The 22252-nt window shown below is 39.2% G+C and overlaps 1 non-coding gene across 1 annotated transcript; it reads right to left on the bottom strand.

Annotated features, from left to right (window-relative positions):
* Positions 1-596: 596 nt before the first annotated feature.
* On the bottom strand, positions 597-702 carry LOC128285989 (small nucleolar RNA R71). Its single transcript, XR_008276536.1, has one exon. It is a non-coding gene; the product is annotated as a small nucleolar RNA R71 (small nucleolar RNA).
* Between the last annotated feature and the right edge of the window lie 21550 nt (positions 703-22252).

Raw genomic sequence — 22252 nt, 5'->3', positions numbered from 1 at the left:
TGTTAGTTTTACATTTTGGTTTATTTTTCTATTTAATTTTTAACTCAATTAATTTTTCTGTGATTATTTCAGGAGTTTATGAGTATTGACCGGATTATTAACTTACTCCTAGTAGACCCTGAGATAGAATGAACTTTCCGACAGTGAAGAAGACAAGCAAACCAGAGAAGGACTGAAGGAATGGATTTTGAGAATATGAATCAAGGAAATGGAGCAAACCTTGCTCAAAATCCTATCCTTATTGCTGATGATAGGGGTAGAGCCTTAAGATAGTATGTAGTGCCTGTTTTTAATGATCTCAATCCGGGTATTAAGAGACCCGAAATTGAGGCACAACAATTTGAGTTGAAGCCAGTCATGTTCCAGATGCTTCAGACAGTGGGAAAATTCAGTGGAATGCCTACAGAGAATCCTTATTTTCATTTAAGACTATTTATGGAGGTGAGCGACTCTTTCAAATTAGCTGGAGTTTCCGAAGATGCATTACGATTGAAGATATTCCTGTACTCACTAAGGGACAAAGCTCGAGCCTGGTTGAATGGCAAGAGTTAGCCGAAAGATTCCTCATGAAGTATTTCCCGCCTAGTAATAATGCTAAGTTGAGGAACGAGATTACTGCTTTCCAACAAATGGATGATGAGTCCTTGTATGAGCATGGGAACGATACAAAGAGCTATTACGGAAATGCCCTCATCATGGAATTCCACATTGCATCCAACTTGATACATTTTACAATGGTCCTAATGCTCACACGAAGACGGTAGTGGATGCTTCTACTAATGGTGCTCTCCTTTCTAAGTCCTATAATGAGGCCTACGACATCATCGAGAGGATCGCTAGTAACAATTACCAATGGCCAACCAATTGAGCCACGTTAGGAAGATGAGTCGCTGGAATACATGAAGTGGACACTCTCACTTCAGTCGCATCTCAGGTATCTTCAATATCGTCAATGCTTAAGAATCTTACCACTAATGGATCTAACAGTTTTACAGCCCAACCACCTCACCTATTTGAGAGTATAGCCTGTGTTTATTCTGGGGAGGGACATTTGTTTGAAGAATGTTCATCAAAACTTGAATCCGTATATTACATGGGTAACCAGAACCAAAACCGAGGAAGGCAAAGATGCAATCCAACTTCTATAACCCATCATGGCGAAACCACCCGAATTTTTCCTAGGGCAACCAAGGGGCTGGAACCAGTAATAACTTCACTCAACCTAGACCGACTCAGCCGCCTAGTTTTTCCCAACAAGCTCAAAAACCAGCTCAGGCCTAATTACCAATAGCTTAGAGAATTTATTGAAGGCATACATGGCCAAAAACGATGCCACTTTAAGCAATTTGGAGAATCAAGTGGGCCAGCTGGCTACTGAACTTAGGAACTGACCACAAGGTGCTTTACCTAGTGATACGGAGAATCTGAGGAATTCGGGGAAGGAGCATTACAAAGCGTTGGCATTGAGGAGTGGAAAGACAGTAGATCCTAACACTATCGAAGCTGTAAAGGAGCCAACTGATGCTTAAGACTCAGAGGAAGTTCAACAGAGTGTTGAAATTCCCGTTGCACAAGAACCAGAATCTAAAAAACCCGACAAGCTAATTTCAGAACCAGCTAATTCCGATCAACTAATAACTCCGTTAGATGCAGAATTAACGTAGAAAATGAATCAACCAATTCCAATAAAGAAACCACCACCACCCTACCCTCAAAGACATCAGAAACAGAAGCAGGAAATTTAATTCAAGAAATTTTTAGATGTAATAATTCATTTATCATGTTCATAATTCACCATCTCATACTTCCATATATCATGTATCATAATTTTCATAAATTTTAGGTAAATACATGTAATAATTCATTTTGTGTTCATATTTTCTCATGTTAGGATTTTGTTTGTTGAATTTATTTGAAATATCGATGGATACACATGTTGTACACTTGAATTGTACAAAACTGTAATCCATCAATTCATATTCAGGGGTACCTATTAGGGCACATAATCAGGGAGCACACTCTCGAGCCACATATTAGGATGCTCAGATGAGCCATGTAATAGGACGCTTATCCGGGCAAAACAGGAAACTCATAAGCGTTTTAATCAGGGAGATCATAGAGCTTAACTGGTAACTCTGAAGAGTTAATATCAGGGAGCACCGGATAAGGTAACAGGGAGTTCAAGCAAGCCATATCAGAAAGCTCATAAGAGCTTATATCAGGATGCTCTCGTAGAGTTGCATTTGTGTTCGCATTATATGCTAGATTGCAGCTGATTGAATCATGTAACAGGACACTCACAAAGAGCTGCGGTAGTGTACAACACATGCATAATCACTATCGATTAGGATGCTTGCAGGAACTATATAACAGGATGCTCGAGAAGGCTTTTAATAGGTTCCTCGTCTGAGCTATAATGTCCGCAACATATGCATGACTATAATCAGTACAAGAAATCTTGTATCCATTGAATTTCATTATTCAAACGGGATTTAACATTTTTCGGCATTATCCGACAAGTAATTAATTTCATGTCAATAACATTTACATAATTCATATATATAATATTCAATTTAATAATTTATTGGGATTTAACTTTTATTGGGCTTTATCGGATTGTGATCATTTCATATATTTACGACATTATATAATTCACATAAACATACTCAATTCAAACATATAAATATACACAATTTAGTTACACGAACTTATCTTGGCAATTGTTCGTGTACGTAAAATCTACTAATCCAATAATTTTCTCTTTTCCTCGTTCTAACTCCAAATTTAGTCTATCCAGATCTATACGAGTAAATTTAACATCAATTTAATATAATTCATACTCAATTCAATCCAATTTACATTTTATGAAAAATTATCGTTTTGTCCCTAAACTTTTAATTAATGATGATTTCGTCCTAGGCTCGGAAAATGAAATTCATTCAATTTAATCCTTATTCTAAGCCTAGCTAAGTTTTACGAGTGACATTTATAGCCCATGTATATCACAAAATTCAGAATTTTTTCACAAATTTTACAACTTTACAATTTAGTCACTAATTAACATTTTCATCAAAATTCACTTTTCAAAAGTTGTTTATCTATCAACAACCTTTCATTTTCTACCATAAATTTCAAAATTTCAGCATATTCATCCATGGAAAAATTTCTATACTTTGATAACTTTTCAAATTAATCCCCAAAATAGCTAGATTAGGTTTCCCGATCTTAAAAATATAAAAATTACTAAAAACGGGACTTGAATACTTACCTAATTTGGCCAAATAAGTTTCTCTTTCTTCTATTCTCCATGGCTAGGGTTTCCATATTTCTTTGGGAAAGATGATGATAAAAATGATGATATTTTCTTTATTTTATTATTTATCATCTTTCCAATTTTGTCATTTTCTTTATTTAATTTTCAATGAATGATTTATCATCCTTAACAACTAAGTATTTTTAATGGTCTATTTACCATATAAGGACCTCAAATTTTGAATTCCATAGCTATTTAATCCTTTTAGCTATTAGAACTCAATTTTTGCACTTTGTGTAATTTGGTCCTTTATCAAATTAAACATGTAATCAGTAAAATTTCTTTACGAAATTTTTATATGACATTATTATCATACTATAAATCATAAAATAATATTAAAATAAATTTCTTTTTTGGAATCGGTTTTGTGGTCCCAAAACCATTGTTCTGATTTTACCGAAAACGGGTTGTTACACTGTATGCATAATATGCCAGACTTGGCTTAGTCCTTTAGGTAAATTAAAGAAGTAGGTAATGAAGAATACTTTGATATTCCGTTAGTATTTTAGAATGTAAATTCAGTTGGAAGAAAGGATAATTGCATTGATAAGATAGGTGAAGCCAGTACAAGTCAAACATGGAAAAAAAATTCATTAAAGGAAATGAAAAGAAAAAGGTCTTCAATACTTCTCCACAGGCTGGGGGCCTTCCTTGGGAACTTTTTCGAGAGCATCAAATTCTTTTGAAATTTCATTCTCTAGTTCTGGCTCTCTGGGTTTGAAGAAGTTGACTGATTGCTTCCCTTCTTCCTAGAACTTCTCCCTATCTTTGCCATCAGGTTTATAAATGTCAAAGTTCAGAGATTCTGCATTAACCATCTAAAGGCAGTCAAAGTTCACCTAGTCAAGAGACCCTGCAACAACTTGAGTGCGGAGAACCAGGTTGGAACACAAACTGGGCAAGGCCGTTAAAATTTTTTTCTTAGTGTCCTATTGAAATTTCTCTAAAACTTCCTTATTGGTTTGTCGTAGACACTCTAACTCTGATGAATGGCGCTGGTCTTGGGATTTAAATTTCTTTTCCCAAAAGGACACTTGGGCCTCGAACTAATTTTTTTCTTCTTCCAATTGTTTGGATCAGGCTTCTGAATCTTCATATTTAGTATTCCAAGAAGAGACAGTGGATTCCAACTCCTTAATCTAGTTGAGTCCCACTGTGTTTGATTGGTATATTTGAGCTAAGGACTGCTCACCAGAATGCATTGTCTCTTTTAAGCATTCCAATTTGGCGTCATTTTGATTGTAGATTTCTTGAAGAGACCAACTCATTAGCCCATATTCAGTTGATAAGATAGGGAAGGACCCTACCAACAAAGAGAATGTGGATCATTGAGGATTTATGGACAGGGAGGAGTGGAAAACCCCTTTCATCTACTTAGGCAAGTGGTTTATCAACTCCCAATGGACGACACTGAGAAAGAAGGGGTACTACCCCTGCTTATAAATATCGAGCCACGAGAAAAGATTACCAATCTCGCCAGATGGAGTTGAGTCAGGTAAAGAACTAAGAAAGGCTTGTTAGGATCCGTTAAGAGGAATTGAGTATATTTATATACTGTAAGAAGGGAAAATTCAAATGGTTTTTCTTCCTTTTGTTCTACATTCAGGTTCCTCTTCTTAAAACCAAATATTCTGTCATTCTTCGTTAAGCTAGAAGCTAAGGTTTCTAAGGTAATCAGTGGATGTTTCAACCTTCTAGTAAGTTTGATAGTTGTGCATGTTATGATTTTGAAAGAGTAAGGACGTTAAAAGACATAAATAAAATAAGGAGTGAATAGGAGGCCCTGCATAGGGGTTGTATATAGTTGATATATTAGTAAACTATCTGTAAATAGGGTTTTAATGGTAATCCCATGTTCTTTTAAGCAGTTGCTACTGCTGGTTCGGGGAAGGACGATTGATAACTCTTTAAAAGAGTTATATTTCATGCCTTTAGTTCTAGCTAATTGCATATACTTAAGTACACTTTGTTGCATTTTAGGATATTTTAGTTAGCATTTTTAATATTACATTAAGACTTGGATTGTGTTAGAATTAGGTGCTTTTTAATCACTAGTAGTGGGGTTTTTTGTGTGTTGGTACGGTAGGAACATGTTTTGGAATGAGGAAATAAAGCAGTGATGTTTTGTGATCGCATGATTTCGTGATAAGTTTTAAATATTTATAATTACTCATTCTTGAACTAACTATTATCACGATGTAGGCAAGAGTACCTATCAAACAGTAGTATAGTTTTAGCAAGACCAGATTGTCGAACCCAAAGGAACTAAAAGTACTAGTAATGACTATCTTTTTATTATCTAGCCTAAGAATAAAAAGGTTTTTGTTTTAACTAACTAATTATCTAAACTAAGAACGCATAGAGAATGGAATTGGGAAATTGCTTTTGAAAAAATCGATTCAATGAAGACAATACCTAAGGAAAAATCCACCTAGACTGTACTTGTTATTCTGGCTCCGAATCGGACGATTTATTCACTTAACTTGTTCCATAAAGATCCCTAAGTTATGTTATTATCCCTTTTCAAGACTAATAATGTTTAATCCCTAGATTGAATAACCGAGACTTTTCTCTAATTAACACTTTAAGGTTGCATTAACTCGATCTATAGATCCCCTTATTAGGTTTCACCCTAATCCGACAAAATCTTGTCACCCTATGTCTAGGCGCGCAATCAACTCCGCTTAATTATGACAAATGTACTCCTAAACAGGGTTTATTCCTCCTCTGAATAAGAGCTTATCTTGAATCGGTATCCTAGGATATCAAAACAAGAATTAAGAACACATAATTAAGAACAAGTCAAATATTTATCATACAATTCAGAAAATAATAACAAGATTCGTCTTAGGTTTCATTCCCCTTAGGTATTTAGGGGATATAGTTCATAACTAAATAAGAAAACATCTCAGAATAATAAAGAATACAAAACATAAAGAAAACCCAAAACTCTTAAAGGGGAATTGAGGGGAGATCTTCAGTCTTGATGATGAATCCAGCTTCTGAGATGAATCAATCGGCTTTCTTGGAGTAATTCCTTACCCCCTAATCTGTCCTCTCTTTTCTTCCTTCTCTAGGGTGTATTTATAGGCTTTGGAATGCCTAAAAGCCCTCAAAATTAGCCTTTTCTGAATTGGACTCAACTTGGGCTCGGCAGGGACACGCCTATGTTCGATTACTTCAGGCCGTGCTCGAGCCTGCCAAATTGACACGGCTGTGTAGTCTGCCCGTGTGAGGAGGTCCAGGCTATGTTGATTTGGTACTTTGGCCCATTTTCTCCATTTTGGCCTGTTTCTCGTTCCTTTCGCTCTCCTATGCTCTCCTAAGTGTAAAACATGAAATTAAAGCATTAGGAGCATCAAATTCACCAATTCCATTGGAAAATCATCCATAAAATGCATTAAACATGGCGTAAAAATATGTATAAATTACGGTTTATCAAATACCCCCACACTTAAGCATTTGCTTGTCCTCAAGCAAAATTCTCAACTTATAATCAAAATAAATTCTTCTCGACTTATAATTTCTATCTATAATATCTTAGAATAATCCATAGGTAATCATACATTGAGAATTCAACTAAAAGAACATAAAAGTTTCAAACATTCCAAGTTGAGTATTTAATCATGCAAACATAGGTGTCTCTCCTCATTTAAGTAATTACCTTTGATTCAGAATATCATAGAGTTTCACATCCTCACTACAGATTCACTCAAATCACTCGAGGTGTTTAAGGATAAAAAATGAAGCACTCAATAGTCAATAATGAAAAGTCATTACCATAGGCTTGCATGAAAATCAAATCTTCACCACTATCATTTAAGATGATACTTCAATCAAAAGGTCTTTAGAGGGTTGTAATAAGGTTTGGTTAAGGGATATGGTCACAAGCTGAAAGAAAGGGTTAGAATCGAGATTGAATTGAAAAATTACCTAACTAGAAAAAGAGTTAATCATCACTTGCGTACAACAAAGCTTCTTCTCAGACTAAGGAATTTAAATTCTGAAGCTTACAAACAGAAGATCACTAATATGTATACATGTTTTTTTTAAGAACACATTAAATTACAGAGTAGAATAAAACATAGCTAAGCAACTATTTCAATTCAAATCTCAAAAAAAATGGGGCTTAAAGTAAGTTATGGGATTTCAACAATAATGGGTTAAAGGTTAATATTAAGGGTAATACAAGAAATGGCTTGTTAGGCTCAAGGGGGGTTCACTAGGGCTTAATTGTGGAGGTAGGCTTTTCATGGCATGAGTGGGTTAATCCTAAGTGCCTTAATCGTTTTGACATATCAAATCAAATGGTGTGGTCTCAACATGAATAATCAAGCAAGTTCTAGAATAACAGTTCACTACTGATGCACTAAAAGCAATAATAAAAGTGAGCATGAAAGAATTAATAGATGCTTAAAAGGCTAAAAAACCTCACAAAAATTATGGCTTTTTGATGTTTAAAACTTGTGAATCCCAACTTAAAATTTTAAATTCTTAAAAATCAACTTATCATGCTTGATTCTCTAATGTCTTAAAGTTTAAAAAATCAATGCATAAATGCCTATGTTTTAATTCAAGATATATCAATCAAAATCATAAATCAATCAAAATTTATCCTAAATATGATATGAGAGCTTTTCAAGAGAACAAGGCAGTCATTCAGGGATTTTTCTGATAATGAAATAAATACCCCCTACACTTAAGATGTACATTGCCCTCAATGTATAAAGATAGATATTATAATATAAAACTAAGATAAGGAGAGAAGTGAAACTTCCTATATGATGAATTCCTCGAACTGGAGTTCTGGAGAGTAATCGGTTCGTGAGTGGAAGAGGATACTCCGACAGTTGTAGAGGTTCATTAGGCCATAAGTCATGCGCCAAAAGGATATTATCTCTAGTGGTAGCTATGGTCGTGGACGAGCAGGACATGGCAGTCGAAGAGAACCTTTCCCGGTGGAGTTTTAGTTCCTATGTGATGATGAGCTTAAGAGCTCTATATAACTGTGTTAAAATCAGGAACTTTTTAGGGGATATTAGAAAGAATAATTACTCAAAAAGAAATAACTGAAATTAATAATTAAAAATAGAATTTCTAAAATCTAATAAAAATAAAAAGTAGTCTTAATAAAAATTAAAAACATAAAATAATAAATAAGTACTTTTAAACATCTTCATCGCTGGATGGCTCGCGAGGTGGGACTGGCAATGAGTTGTGGAGGTGCTGACAAATCTGCTGTAGAGTAGCATCAATGTTGTCAAATCATTGAAAACATTGCTGCTCGAATTGAGTGAGGCACTCAGAGACGTCAGCATATGAAGCCGCTGCATGAACTGGACGAGAGGGTGGTGGTGGCTGAGTCGGTGGGTCCTCGTGTTGTGGGGGTACATCATCAAGAATGTCCTCGTAGGCCTCCTCCTCAGTAGATTGGGTGAGACGATATTAGGGAGGGTAGGTTCCTCGGTGCCTCTCGATCATCCTCATGCTAGGCACACTCGAGATGCCCTGTGGAGACATCTGGCCGATGAGGGTGAGGGATGATTCTTAGGCCTCGGTGTTAAGGAGCTCGAAGTGTCGCGCCAGTTGAGCCACATAGGGGCCAATAGAGATGACCCCCTTCCTATGCCGCTCCGTCTGGTGCTCAATCGCGAGGGCGATGAAATAGGAAGGTTGATGACGTGCCCGTGCGACATACACCATAAGAAGTAGGCGTCATGAGTGTTAACGATGCCAGTGCTCTCTCGCCTCCCTGTAATCGTGTGAGCCAAAATGGCGTGTAGGTACTTTAGGGATGGTGGGAGAACTGATGCCTTGGAGCAGCTAGGATTGTAGGAGGCTGCGCCAGGGGCCAAAGTGTGCCAGCATTTCGAGGGAGAGAAATGTATATAGCGAGTGAGAGCATCTAAGTCATTCTCTTCCTTGAACTCCTCTATATATAAACCCAATGGTGTACCGAATTCTGGGACACTGAGCTGGCGGACTAACCCACCTAGGCAAAACTGGACCGTGCTGAGATTATCATAATTTGTCATTACGGTCTGAAGATGGAACGTTGAGCATAGTTCCTTTGTGAGCTCGAGGTATGTTGGTTTGATGATCCCAAAAAATAGCTCCTAAGGGTCGGTGGTTAGGAGGGCCCGAATTACATCAGCCATCTGAACTTGTTCTATGGCAGCCCAGTCAATGCAGCAGCCCACAATTAAGGGCCGGGCCTAAAGTATTTGGAAAAGCTCTTCTTGAGGCCCTTGGGGGACCTGCAGGAGAGGGTGACGAATTTTCGTGGTTGGACCCACAGAAGATGAGGCTCCCTTCCTTTTCTTTAAGGCAGGTACGACAGTTTTCTTTCCTCGTGAAGACGACATTAAAAGCCTAGAATATAAAGAATAATAATAAGAAGTAAACGAGTACGAAGAAGTAAAAGGCATGAATTTGAACTAACTATTTCAGCCAAGACTACTACTATGAAGCAAACTCAACCATAATAACAATGAGAATGAGAATATAAATGTAATGGGTATGAGGTTTTCCTAATCTCAATTTAACACGGAATGTATGATAACTAACCTAGGAATGCAAATTAAATGATAAACATTGGCATGGTAATAGCATGAGAATAAGCATAGTAATGTCATGGTTATGAGGTGTTTCTAATAACTTGATTTAACACGAAATGTATGATAACTAACCTAAAAATGCAAATTAAATGATAGAAAAATGAAAAATAGTTCAAAAGACATAAAGATTATGTTGATAATAAGCATTAGAAATAAGTAAAATAGAAGTGAAAGGAGTAAACAAACGCTAAGGGAAAGAGATTGAGCGCCAAAAATGAAGTGGGAAGCGACGCACGGGCGTGGCAGGGAGGCCGTGTGGAGTTGCAGTGGCTAGGGTTAGGATTTTTGAATGGGGAAGAAAGTGAATAGTGCAGGGTATTTATAGATTTTGGGCCACACGGCCAGGGCACACGCCCGTGTTCCCCAATTTCAGACTGTGTGATTCACGAATTTTGAATTTGGGCGCCTCTGACATTTAGTACATGCCCGTGTTCCTTGGGCGTGTGGGTGCACATGGCCGTGTCTGGCATTGTTCGCTTCTTCCACCCCCGTGTGGGAAATCCCCACGCCCGTGTCAATCTAACAGGTTTGTCCACGGGTGTTAGACACGGGTGTGTCGCACACCCATGCTAGTTTCTCAGTTTCAACCACAGGCCTTCCACACGGGCATGTCGCACGCCCATGTTTTTTTGGTAGGCTCGACCACAGCCATGTCGCACGTCCATGGCATTTTATCGTAGCCCGTGTCCCCAAATCCTTACCCTGTTTTCACACGGCCATAAGCACGCTCGTGTGCTTGGCTGTGTCTCTATGGAAAACCTGTATTCGAGAGCTCCGTTAGTAAGTTAGATGTTGAAGACTAAATTTTTAAAGAAGTTAATACAATTAGTACTCGGGTTGCCTCCCGAGAAGCGCTTATTTATAGTCTAAGCTTGACTTACCTCTCCATTGAATAATCACGGTGGTTTGAAGAGTTTATACTCCTCATTCCTGTCATTAATCTCATCAAAATAAGGTTGTAAACGAGTGTTGTTTACCTTAAAAGTGCCGAACTTGGGGTGCTTTACCTCGACCGTACCGAATGGAAAGATACTAAGTACCGTAAGAGGGATTTCTTCATTCAGTGTGGTAGCGACAATGTGGGGATCTACGGCATCTAATAAGACTCTATCTCCAATCTTAAGTTGATTTGGAAAGGTATTGAGCTCGTTCTGTTGTAGATTCAGTTTGTTGGGTGTTCTTGGTTTATGCGTCCGCCATTCATTGAGTTCCTTAATTTGTAATCTTCGATCTTCATGAACAGGCCCTCTACTATTGCTTGAGAATGACTTGTGTTGTGACAGCCCAAAATTGACCCTAGTCGGAAAGTGGTTTCGGGACCACAAAACCGAGTCATAAAAATAATTAATTGTTATATTCTATGCTTATTGTGTGTGTACATGCACATGTGGAAGTTTCATTCTCTAATTTTACCAATTGTATGAGAAATTATTAAATAGGGATCAATGTGAGACATGGTGAAATATGATAGGCTATTTTAAATGGCTTATTAGTGCATGTTAACACAAAGGTGGACTTGCATGTCAAATTGCCCAATTTATTTATGGTGGCTGCCAAGATAGGATATTGATGGGCAATATATATGTTTAATTAGATTTTATAATAAGGAATGGGTCATTGGAGATAAAATAAGGTTAGTAAAGAAAAGAAAAAAAGAAAAAAGAAAAAGAATGCTCATCTTTTCCCCATTGCCGTGAATTGAGCAAAGAAAACAAAGAAAAGTTTGGTTCATCTTCTTCCTAGCTTAGCCAATTCCTAAAGAAGAAAAAAAAAAAGTTGAAATTTGAAGAGGAGAAACCAAGGTATTCGGCCATGGCTATCCTAGTTTAAGGTATGCATGGTGGTTTTTCTTTTTAATTGACTATGAGACTAAATGGATAAGTACATAGCTTATTTGACTTATGGTTTAATTTCATGAGTCCATAGCTCAATATCCATTCGGCAAGTGCTAAATTAGTGTCATTTTGATAAGTTTCTTTGGGATGTTAATTACTTGTTAAGTAGCTTAATTGATGCTTGGATGAGTAGGATTCATGGTCTAAAGGTACAAATTAGAAGCGGTCGTAAGAGTGTATATACATTTTAGAAAGAAAAAAAATGTTGTTGTTAGTTGAGTTGCATTTGATATTCATTCGGTCAAATGGGAGAAGAATAAGATGAATTCAAATGTTGTGGTTTATTATTTAGTTGGTTAAATGATGTGGTCATTGCGAATGCAATGGTGTTAAAGGAAATAGGGTCAAATGTTGGTTTGATGAACTAATTGCTAATGGGCAATGTGTTGTATTGAGAATGGTTGAGTGAATTCAAAGATGTTTATATGATGAATTCGGTTGTAGATGTACATGCCTAAATAAAATGCTCACTAATGATTTTGAAATTAAGTTTTATTATGTTGTGAAAGGAGTGGCCGAGAGCTATAGACTATTGCGGATGTATGATGGGTTAGTAGAGTCTCTAAATTGATATGTGGTAAATGTTAAGTGTTAAACGAAATGGAAATGGTGTTATATTGGAACATGCACATTCGCCACATGATTGAATACATAGATGGGTGATTTCGTGTATTCGGCTATAAGTGAGCATATTGGTGACTTAATCTTGACTTAGAAAAATCGACTAAAGGAGAATATTGGCTAATATGTGGAATTTGATTCATGATTGCATACATATATGACTCTAATGCCTAATATATAAGGGCTAAGTACCTTGAATTTCCCCTTTGATATTCAAAATGATTAAATCAATTTATTTGTTAATATTAAGCTCAAGAGCAAAGGGGAACTAGATCCGATAAAGGAAAGGAAAAAGTAATTGAATAGCCGTTGAAGACGTTCGACAACATCCGAGGTAAGTCATTAAGCGCATATATTTGATATTGCTTAAATGATTGGAAAATCTATGCAATTGTGTTTAATGGAATGCTATATATATATGTATAAATGAAATTGTATGTGTATGGAATGAGGATAATTGTTGAATGTAAAAGAAATAGTGGAATGTGTAGAAAGTTTGCTTTCGGCACTATGTGTGCGGGCAATACGGTGTATGGTGACGAGATTGGCACTAAGTGTGCGTGCTGGAAATATATGGCACCAAGTGTGCGTGCTGGAAATATTTGGCACTAAGTGTGCAAGCTGGAAAAATACTGACCTTTGGGTGTGCGAGCTCGGAGGGTATGGCACTCGTGTGTGCGAGCTTAAATTACGTGGCACTAAGTGTGCGAAATCGAGTAGTAAGCACTGTGTGTGCGTATTTATATATATGGAGGTGTGTCTCCATTGAATTGAGTATGGACAGCGGATCGGGTAAGTACCTCGAGCTCATGACGAATAGAGAATTCGTTCATGCTTGGGGATTGAAATTGGTAAGCCTTAAATCTATGTGATGATTGAAATGTGTATGGTTGTGCTGGAAAATGAGTTAATGTGTAAAAATGCTTCGATTATCTTGTTGTGTAGGATATGAAATGTGGATGTATGTATTGGTATGAGATTGGACTGAAAGGTCCGAGGTATTATGGTATAGATTCGATATGGACGAGTACCTAGCCTCATTTGTTGTACATGTAGTAGTAACTTTATCAGTGGATTGATGAATGCTTATGACTTACTGAGTTGTAAACTCACTCGGTGTTTTTCTTGTCACCCATTTTAGGTCTCTCGGACTCGTATTGTTTATGCGTGATCGGGACCGTCGCTGAAGTCATCACAACGGCTGAAATCTTGTGGTATTGTTTTTGTTGTTGTAGAACATTTGGCATGTATAGGCTATTATATTTTGTCGAATTGTGGGTTGTAAACTTTAAGCCATGCGAAAATGGCCCATGTGGTCGCCGAGTGGGATGCTAGAACCTATAGCCACGAGTCTTAGAAACTCAAATTTTGATAAGGTGGCCATAATTTGTGTCATGTATGATGGATGATTAAGGCCAAGGAAAAAAATTCATGAAATTGGCATAGTCTACTGCAGTAACTGTTGCGGACAGCAGCAGTGAGATGAGATTGAAAAATCACTAAAAATAGTAGAAGTAGAATTAAATAGTGAGTAAATTATGGAACTTAACCTTGATGAATCTATTTTTATATGGACGAAACGAAACGACCATATGAGCAGTATACTGAGAAATATTAAAGTTCTCGTGAGACAGGGCCAGAACGGTTTCTGGGTCCCCTGTCGTGACTTTGAAAATTTACCATAAATTATCCAGAAATAATTAGGAGTCATGCCTTATATGTACAGATTCCATTTTGAGTCTAGTTTCATTAGAAACAAACGACACCAGTATTAAAGCCCTGTACAGATAGATATTCAAGTTGTAACGCGTGAAGGTCAGAGCAGTTGATCCCTGTAACATGGGTGACTTTAACTAATAAACTGTACCAATTGGCCCAACCAAAATTCTAAAATAAATCCATGGATGGGTATATGAGTCTAAATTCAGGAAAATTTACGAAACCAGTTTCCGAGTTTTGAAACTCGAGATATGATTTTAAGGCGACGGTGACGCAGTTTTCCAGCCTGACTGGAAATGTCAAATTGGTTGGTATCTCGAGAGGATTTGGCGTTAACCCTCGTGTCCGACACGGCGTCCGGCCACGAGTTAGGGTGTTACAATTTTATTGGTATCAGACCTATGGTTTAGTCGGTTCTAGGACTACCATAGCGCGTGTGAGTCTAGCTATACATGCCAAATTGTTAGCGCTTAATAATGTGATGACTTCTGACGGTTGGAATTTTTATTTTGATTAGCAATGGAACCCGGGGTAGAGAGACCCTTGGCGGATGACGTTGAAAGTGTAGCGGCTGCTCCTGCGCAAGGGACACCGCCCGTTGAGCCTCAGTCATCCGCGAATAATCAAAATGAAGGGGCGAAACAAGCCTTCTTCACTATGATGAATGAGTGGGTCGCGCAATATGCCCGAACCAACCCGGCTGTCCAATCATTCCCGAATTTAAATACTCCACCCCAAGAGCCCGCAATGCCTCCAGTTACTGATCCTGTGAGGCTGAGTAAACCACCTGTGGACTTGATTAGGAAGCGTGGGGCCGAGGAGTTCAAGGCCATAGTTACTGATGATGCCGAAAAGGCCGAGTTCTGGCTCGATAACACCATTAGGGTGTTAGATGAACTGTCATGCACACCCGATGAATGTCTTAAGTGTGCTATATCCTTGTTACGAGACTCAGCTTACTATTGGTGGAGGACTTTAATTTCCATAGTCCCAAATGAACGAGTTACTTGGGATTTCTTCCAATCCAATTTCAAAGAAATACATTAGTCAACGGTTCATCGATCGAAGCGTAAGGAATTCTTGGAACTCAAGCAAGGCCGGATGATCAGATCTCGAATACTGAACATGAGTTCGTAAGACTTAGTCGGTATGCTCGGGAGTGTGTGGCTGATGAGGTTGCAATGTGCAAAAGATTTGAAGAAGGATTGAACGAAGAGTTAAAGTTACTAGTGGGAATTTTGGAGATAAAGGAGTTCGTGACACTAGTCGAACGAGCCTGCAAGGCGGAAGAACTTGGGAAGGAGAAGAAGAAGGCTGAATTTGAAGCAAGAGATTACCGTAAAAGATCGACGAGTAAAGCTCCGTTCTCGGCTGTAAAGAGGTTCAGGGAGGACACCAGTAAGTCGAGGACGATTATGGAATTGGCACTAAGTGTGCGAGTTTGATTATATAGCACTAAGTGTGCGAGTTGAATACATATAGCACTAAGTGTGCAGATCCACTATATGCTCTTGCATTACAATTGGCACTGAGTGTGCGACATTATCGAGCTAATCCCGGACAGCGGATCGGGTAAGTACCTCGAGCTCATGACGAATAGAAAATATGTTCATGCTCGGGGTTGAATTTGGTAAGCCTTAAATCTATGTGATGATTGAAATTGTATGATTGTGGTGGAAATGAGTTAGTGTGTGAAAATGCCTCAAATATCTTGTTGTGTAGAATATGAAATGTGGATGTATGACTTGGTATGAGATTGGACCGAAAGGTCCGAGGAATTATGGTATAGATTCGATATGGATGAGTACCTAGCCTCGTTTATTGTTTCATGTTGTAGTAACTTTATCAGTGGATTGATGAATGCTTATGACTTACTGAGTTGTAAACTCACTCGGTGTTTTTCTTGTCACCCATTTTAGGTCTCTCGGACTCGTATTGTTTGCGTGATCGGGACCGTCGCTGAAGTCATCACAACGGCTGAAATCTTGTGGTATTGTTTTTGTTGTTGTAGAACATTTGGCATGTATAGGCTATTATATTTTGTCGAATTGTGGGTTGTAAACTTTAAGCCATGCGAAAATGGCCCATGTGGTCGTCGAGTGGGATGCTAGAACCTATAGCCACGAGTCTTAGAAACTCAAATTTTGATAAGGTGGCCATAATTTGTGTCATGTATGATGGATGATTAAGGCCAAGGAAAAAAATTCATGAAATTGGCATAGTCTACTGCAGTAACTGTTGCGGACAGCAGCAGTGAGATGAGATTGAAAAATCACTAAAAATAGTAGAAGTAGAATTAAATAGTGAGTAAATTATGGAACTTAACCTTGATGAATCTATTTTTATATGGACGAAACGAAACGACCATATGAGCAGTATACTGAGAAATATTAAAGTTCTCGTGAGACAGGGCCAGAACGGTTTCTGGGTCCCCTGTCGTGACTTTGAAAATTTACCATAAATTATCCAGAAATAATTAGGAGTCATGCCTTATATGTACAGATTCCATTTTGAGTCTAGTTTCATTAGAAACAAACGACACCAGTATTAAAGCCCTGTACAGATAGATATTCAAGTTGTAACGCGTGAAGGTCAGAGCAGTTGATCCCTGTAACATGGGTGACTTTAACTAATAAACTGTACCAATTGGCCCAACCAAAAATTCTAAAAATAAATCCATGGATGGGTATATGAGTCTAAATTCAGGGAAAATTTACGAAACCAGTTTCCGAGTTTTGAAACTCGAGATATGATTTTTAAGGCGACGGTGACGCAGTTTTCCAGCCTGACTGGAAATGTCAAATTGGTTGGTATCTCGAGAGGATTTGGCCGTTAACCCCTCGTGTCCGACACCGGCGTCGGCCACGAGTTAGGGGTGTTACAATTTTATTGGTATCAGAGCTATGGTTTAGTCGGTTCTAGGACTACCATAGCGCGTGTGAGTCTAGCTATACATGCCAAATTGTTAGCGCTTAATAATGTTATGACTTCTGACGGTTGGAATTTTTATTTTGATTAGCAATGGAACCCGGGTAGAGACCCTTGGCGGATGACGTTGAAAGTGTAGCGGCTGCTCCTGCGCAAGGGACACCGCCTGTTGAGCCTCGATCATCCGCGAATAATCAAAATGAAGGGCTAAACAAGCCTTCTTCACTATGATGAATGAGTGGGTCGCGCAATATGCCCGAACCAACCCGGCTGTCCAATCATTCCCGAATTTAAATACTCCACCCCAAGAGCCCGCAATGCCTCTAGTTACTGATCCTGTGAGGCTGAGTAAACCACCTGTGGACTTGATTAGGAAGCGTGGGGCCGAGGAGTTCAAGGCCATAGTTACTGATGATGCCGAAAAGGCCGAGTTCTGGCTCGATAACACCATTAGGGTGTTAGATGAACTGTCATGCACACCCGATGAATGTCTTAAGTGTGCTATATCCTTGTTACGAGACTCAGCTTACTATTAGTGGAGGACTTTAATTTCCATAGTCCCAAATGAACGAGTTACTTGGGATTTCTTCCAATCCGAATTTCGAAAGAAATACATTAGTCAACGGTTCATCGATCAGAAGCGTAAGGAATTCTTGGAACTCAAGCAAGGCCGGATGACCGTATCTGAATACGAACATGAGTTCGTAAGACTTAGTCGGTATGCTCGGGAGTGTGTGGCTGATGAGGTTGCAATGTGCAAAAGATTTGAAGAAGGATTGAACGAAGAGTTAAAGTTACTAGTGGGAATTTTGGAGATAAAGGAGTTCGTGACACTAGTCGAACGAGCCTGCAAGGCGGAAAAACTTGGAAAGGCGAAGAAGAAGGCTGAATTTGAAGCAAGAGATTACCGTAAAAGATCGACGAGTAAAGCTCCGTTCTCGGCTGTAAAGAGGTTCAGGGAGGACACCAGTAAGTCAAGGACGACTACGGGAATTTCCATTAGAGCCCGACCATTGACGGACTCCCGAGCTACTTCAGTAGCTAGTGTGGGCAATAATCGTCAAGAGAGACCTGAATGCCCCCAATGTGGAAGACGACACCTAGGTGAATGTTGGGGTAAGTCTGTTAATAGGGCTGTTATGGATGCGGTTCAAGGACCACTTCATTAGAGATTGCATGGAGCTAGATGAAAGGAATAAGACGCAAGGTGCAAGACCTAGTGGAACGACGGTGGAGGTAGGCCCCGAGAATCTCTGGAGGTAGGGGTGGTAATCGAGAGGAGCCTCTAATACGGCTGTCCGATCCGAGACCCGTGCTCTGCTAGAGCATATGCCATCCGCGCACGAGAGGAGGCATCCTCCCCGACGTTATCACGGTACTTTTACTCTCTTTGATACTATTGTGATTGCATTGATTGACCCGGCTCTACTCACTCATATGTACGTGAAACCTTAGCATCCAAGAAGACTCTACCGCTGAGTCTCTTGAGTTCGTAATTCGAGTGTCAAACCCTTTGGGTCAATACGTGCTCGTTGATAAAGTGTGCAAGAGATGCCCCTAATAATTCGAGAATCCTATTTTCCTACCGATCCGATGCTTCTACCATTTAATGAATTCGATGTTATTCTTGGTATGGATTGGTGACCGTACATGATGCAAGGGTGGACGCAAAGGAAAACCATTGATTTGAGGAGTACAAATAATGAGGTAGTCCGAGTCGAGTCTCATCGATTTAAAAGGAGCGCCAATGATAATATCTTCTATGACCGCTCGAGGTATGTGAAAAGGCGTGAAACATACCTTGCGTATGTGTTTGGAAGTAAAGAGACGGAAAGGAAACTCAAGCGGTACCAGTGGTTTGTGAGTATTCGGATGTTTTTCCCGAGGAGTTACCGGATTGCCACCGGTTCGAGAAGTGGAATTCGCATCGGTTGTACCGGTACTACGCCGATTTCAATAGCCCGTATCGTATGCCATTAACGGAATTAAAGGAATTGAAGGTTCAATTGCAAGAATTGACGGATAGAGGTTTCGCTCGACCGAGTTTTTCTCCATGGGACGCACCTGTATTGTTTGTGAAGAAGAAGGACGGAACCATGACGTTGTGCATCGACTATCGTCAACTCAATAAAGTGACGATAAAGAATAAATATCCATTGCCACGAATTGACGATTTGTTTGATCAATTAAAGGGAGCCTCGGTGTTTTCAAAGATAGATTTGAGGTCGAGGTACTATCAGTTGAGGGTTCGGGAATCGGACATACCCAAAACCGCTTTTAGAACGAGGTACGGTCATTACGAATTCTTGGTGATGCCGTTTGGGCTCACTAATGCCCCTGCGGTGTTTATGGATTTAATGAATAGGATTTTCAGGCCATACTTGGATCGGTTCGTAATTGTATTTATCGATGACATTTTGGTCTATTCGAGAGATGAAACTGAACATGCTGAACACCTAAGGCTAGTGTTGCAAATCTTACGAGATAAGCGATTATACGCAAAGTTCAAGAAATGTGAATTTTGGTTGAAAGAGGTTAGCTTTTGGGGCACGTGGTGTCCGTGACGGTGTCGTGGTGGACCCGAACAAAATTTCGACCATAGTCAATTGGAAACCTCCAAGGAATGTTACCGGTTAGGAGCTTTTGGGGCTTGCTTACACTACCGACAGTTTGTAAAAGGATTCTCGATGATGGCCACACCCATGACAAAACTGCTTCAGAAAGATGTCAAATTTGAATGGACGGAAAAGTGTCAGAAAAGTTTCGACCAATTGAAAACCCATTTGACGAAAGCTCCAGTTCTAGTACAGCCCGAATCCGCAAAGAATTTGTCATCTATAGTGATGCCTCCCTACTTGGGTTAGGTTGCGTATTGATGCAAGAAGGTCGAGTTGTGGCCTATGCGTCGAGACAATTAAAGCCACATGAGAAAAATTATCCAACCCATGATCTCGAATTGGCTGCCATCGTGTTCGCCTTGAAGATATGGCGACATTACTTATTTGGTGAGAAGTGCCATGTGTATTCGGATCACAAAAGTCTCAAATATTTGATGACTCGTAGAGACTTAAATCTGCGACAAAGACGATGGCTCGAGTTGTTGAAAGATTATGAACTCGTCATTGATTATCACCGGGAAAGGCTAATGTGGTTGCGGATGCCTTGAGTGAAATCACCGCTTGCTTTATTTAGACGATGAATGTACACTTGTCTATTCTACCCGACAATGTGTTAGTAGCCGAATTAAAGGCCAAACCATTGTTGGCTCATCAAATTCGGAAGCTCGAAAGTTGATGAGGAGTTGCTTGCAAAACGGGTGAGTGTGTTCGAACAAGGAATCGAGTTTCAAATTGATGATGACGATTGTTTGAGGTTCGAAGTCGTCTGTGTGTTCCAAGGAATTGAACTTATTTCGATAATTCTAAATGAAGCCCATTGTAGTCGAATGTCAATCCACCCGGTAGTACTAAAATGTACAATGACCAAACGCGTCGGTTTTGGTGGCCCAGATGAAACGAGACATTTCGAATTTGTTTCAAGGTGTCCGATATGTCAACAAGTGAAAGCGGAACATCAAGTGCCATCGGGATTACTTCACCGATCATGATACCCGAATGGAAATGGGATCGAGTAACAATGGATTTTGTGTCCGGGTTACCATTGACTCGAAATAAAAAGACTTCGGTTTGGGTCATTGTTGATAGATCGACCAAGTCTGCTCATTTTATCCTGTCCGCACGGATTATTCGCCGATAAGTTGGCGAAATTATACGCCTCCCAAATTGTTCGATTGCATGGGGTACCTATTTCTATCGTGTCGGATAGAGACCCAAGATTTACGTCGCGGTTTTGGAAGAAATTGCAAGAGGCTTTGGGTACCAAACGCATTTTAGCAATTTTCACCCCCAAACCGATGGTCAATCCGAACGGATAATTCAAATACTCGAGGATATGTTGAGATGTTGCATCCTTGAGTTTAGTGGTGCATGGGAACAGTATTTACCTTTGGTTGAATTCGCTTACAACAATAGCTTTCAATCAAGTATCAAGATGGCGCCTTACGAGGCTTTATACGGTCGTAAATGCCGTACCCCATTATTCTGGACTGAACTTAGTGAAGGAAAAATCTTCGGGGTTGATTTGGTTAAGGATGCCGAGCAAAAAGTTCGAGTAATTCGTGAAAGCTTGAAAGCTACTTCGGATCGCCAAAAGTCGTATGCAGATTTGAAAAGAAAAGATATTGAATATCAGGTTGGAGACAAGGTATTTCTCAAAGTCTCACCCTGGAAGAAAGTGCTTAGATTTGGCCGCAAGGGCAAATTGAGCCCGAGGTTCATCGGGCCATATGAGATATCCGAACGAGTCGGTCCAGTCGCGTATCGTTTGATTTTGCCCCCTGAGCTCGAAAAGATTCACAATGTTTTTCATGTCTCGATGCTTCGACGATATAGGTCTAATCCATCGCATGTAATTGCTCCATCTGAGATTGAGATTCAGCCTAATTTGAGCTATGAAGAGGAACCGGTTCGCATTATGATGCGTGAAGTAAAAGAGTTGCGCAATAAGAAAATCCCGTTAGTGAAGGTGTTGTGGCATAAACACGGAATTGAAGAAGCCACTTGGGAACTCGAGGACTCTATGAAAGAGCGATACCCGAGCCTATTTACCGGTAAGATTTTCGGGGACGAAAATTCCTTAAGTGGGGGAGAGTTGTGACAGCCCAAAATTGACCCTAGTCGGAAAGTGGTTTCGGGACCACAAAACCGAGTCATAAAAATAATTAATTGTTATATTCTATGCTTATTGTGTGTGTACATGCACATGTGGAAGTTTCATTCTCTAATTTTACCAATTGTATGAGAAATTATTAAATAGGGATCAATGTGAGACATGGTGAAATATGATAGGCTATTTTTAAATGGCTTATTAGTGCATGTTAACACAAAGGTGGACTTGCATGTCAAATTGCCCAATTTATTTATGGTGGCCGGCCAAGATAGGATATTGATGGGCAATATATATGTTTAATTAGATTTTTATAATAAGGAATGGGTCATTGGAGATAAAATAAGGTTAGTAAAGAAAAGAAAAAAAAAAAAAAAGAATGCTCATCTTTTCCCCATTGCCGTGAATTGAGCAAAGAAAACAAAGAAAAGTTT

Source organism: Gossypium arboreum, chromosome 12, assembly GCF_025698485.1.
Source record: "Gossypium arboreum isolate Shixiya-1 chromosome 12, ASM2569848v2, whole genome shotgun sequence".
Lineage (NCBI taxonomy): Eukaryota > Viridiplantae > Streptophyta > Magnoliopsida > Malvales > Malvaceae > Gossypium > Gossypium arboreum.
Note: the sequence above shows the minus strand (reverse complement) of the source record. Positions and strands in the feature narration are given on the sequence as shown.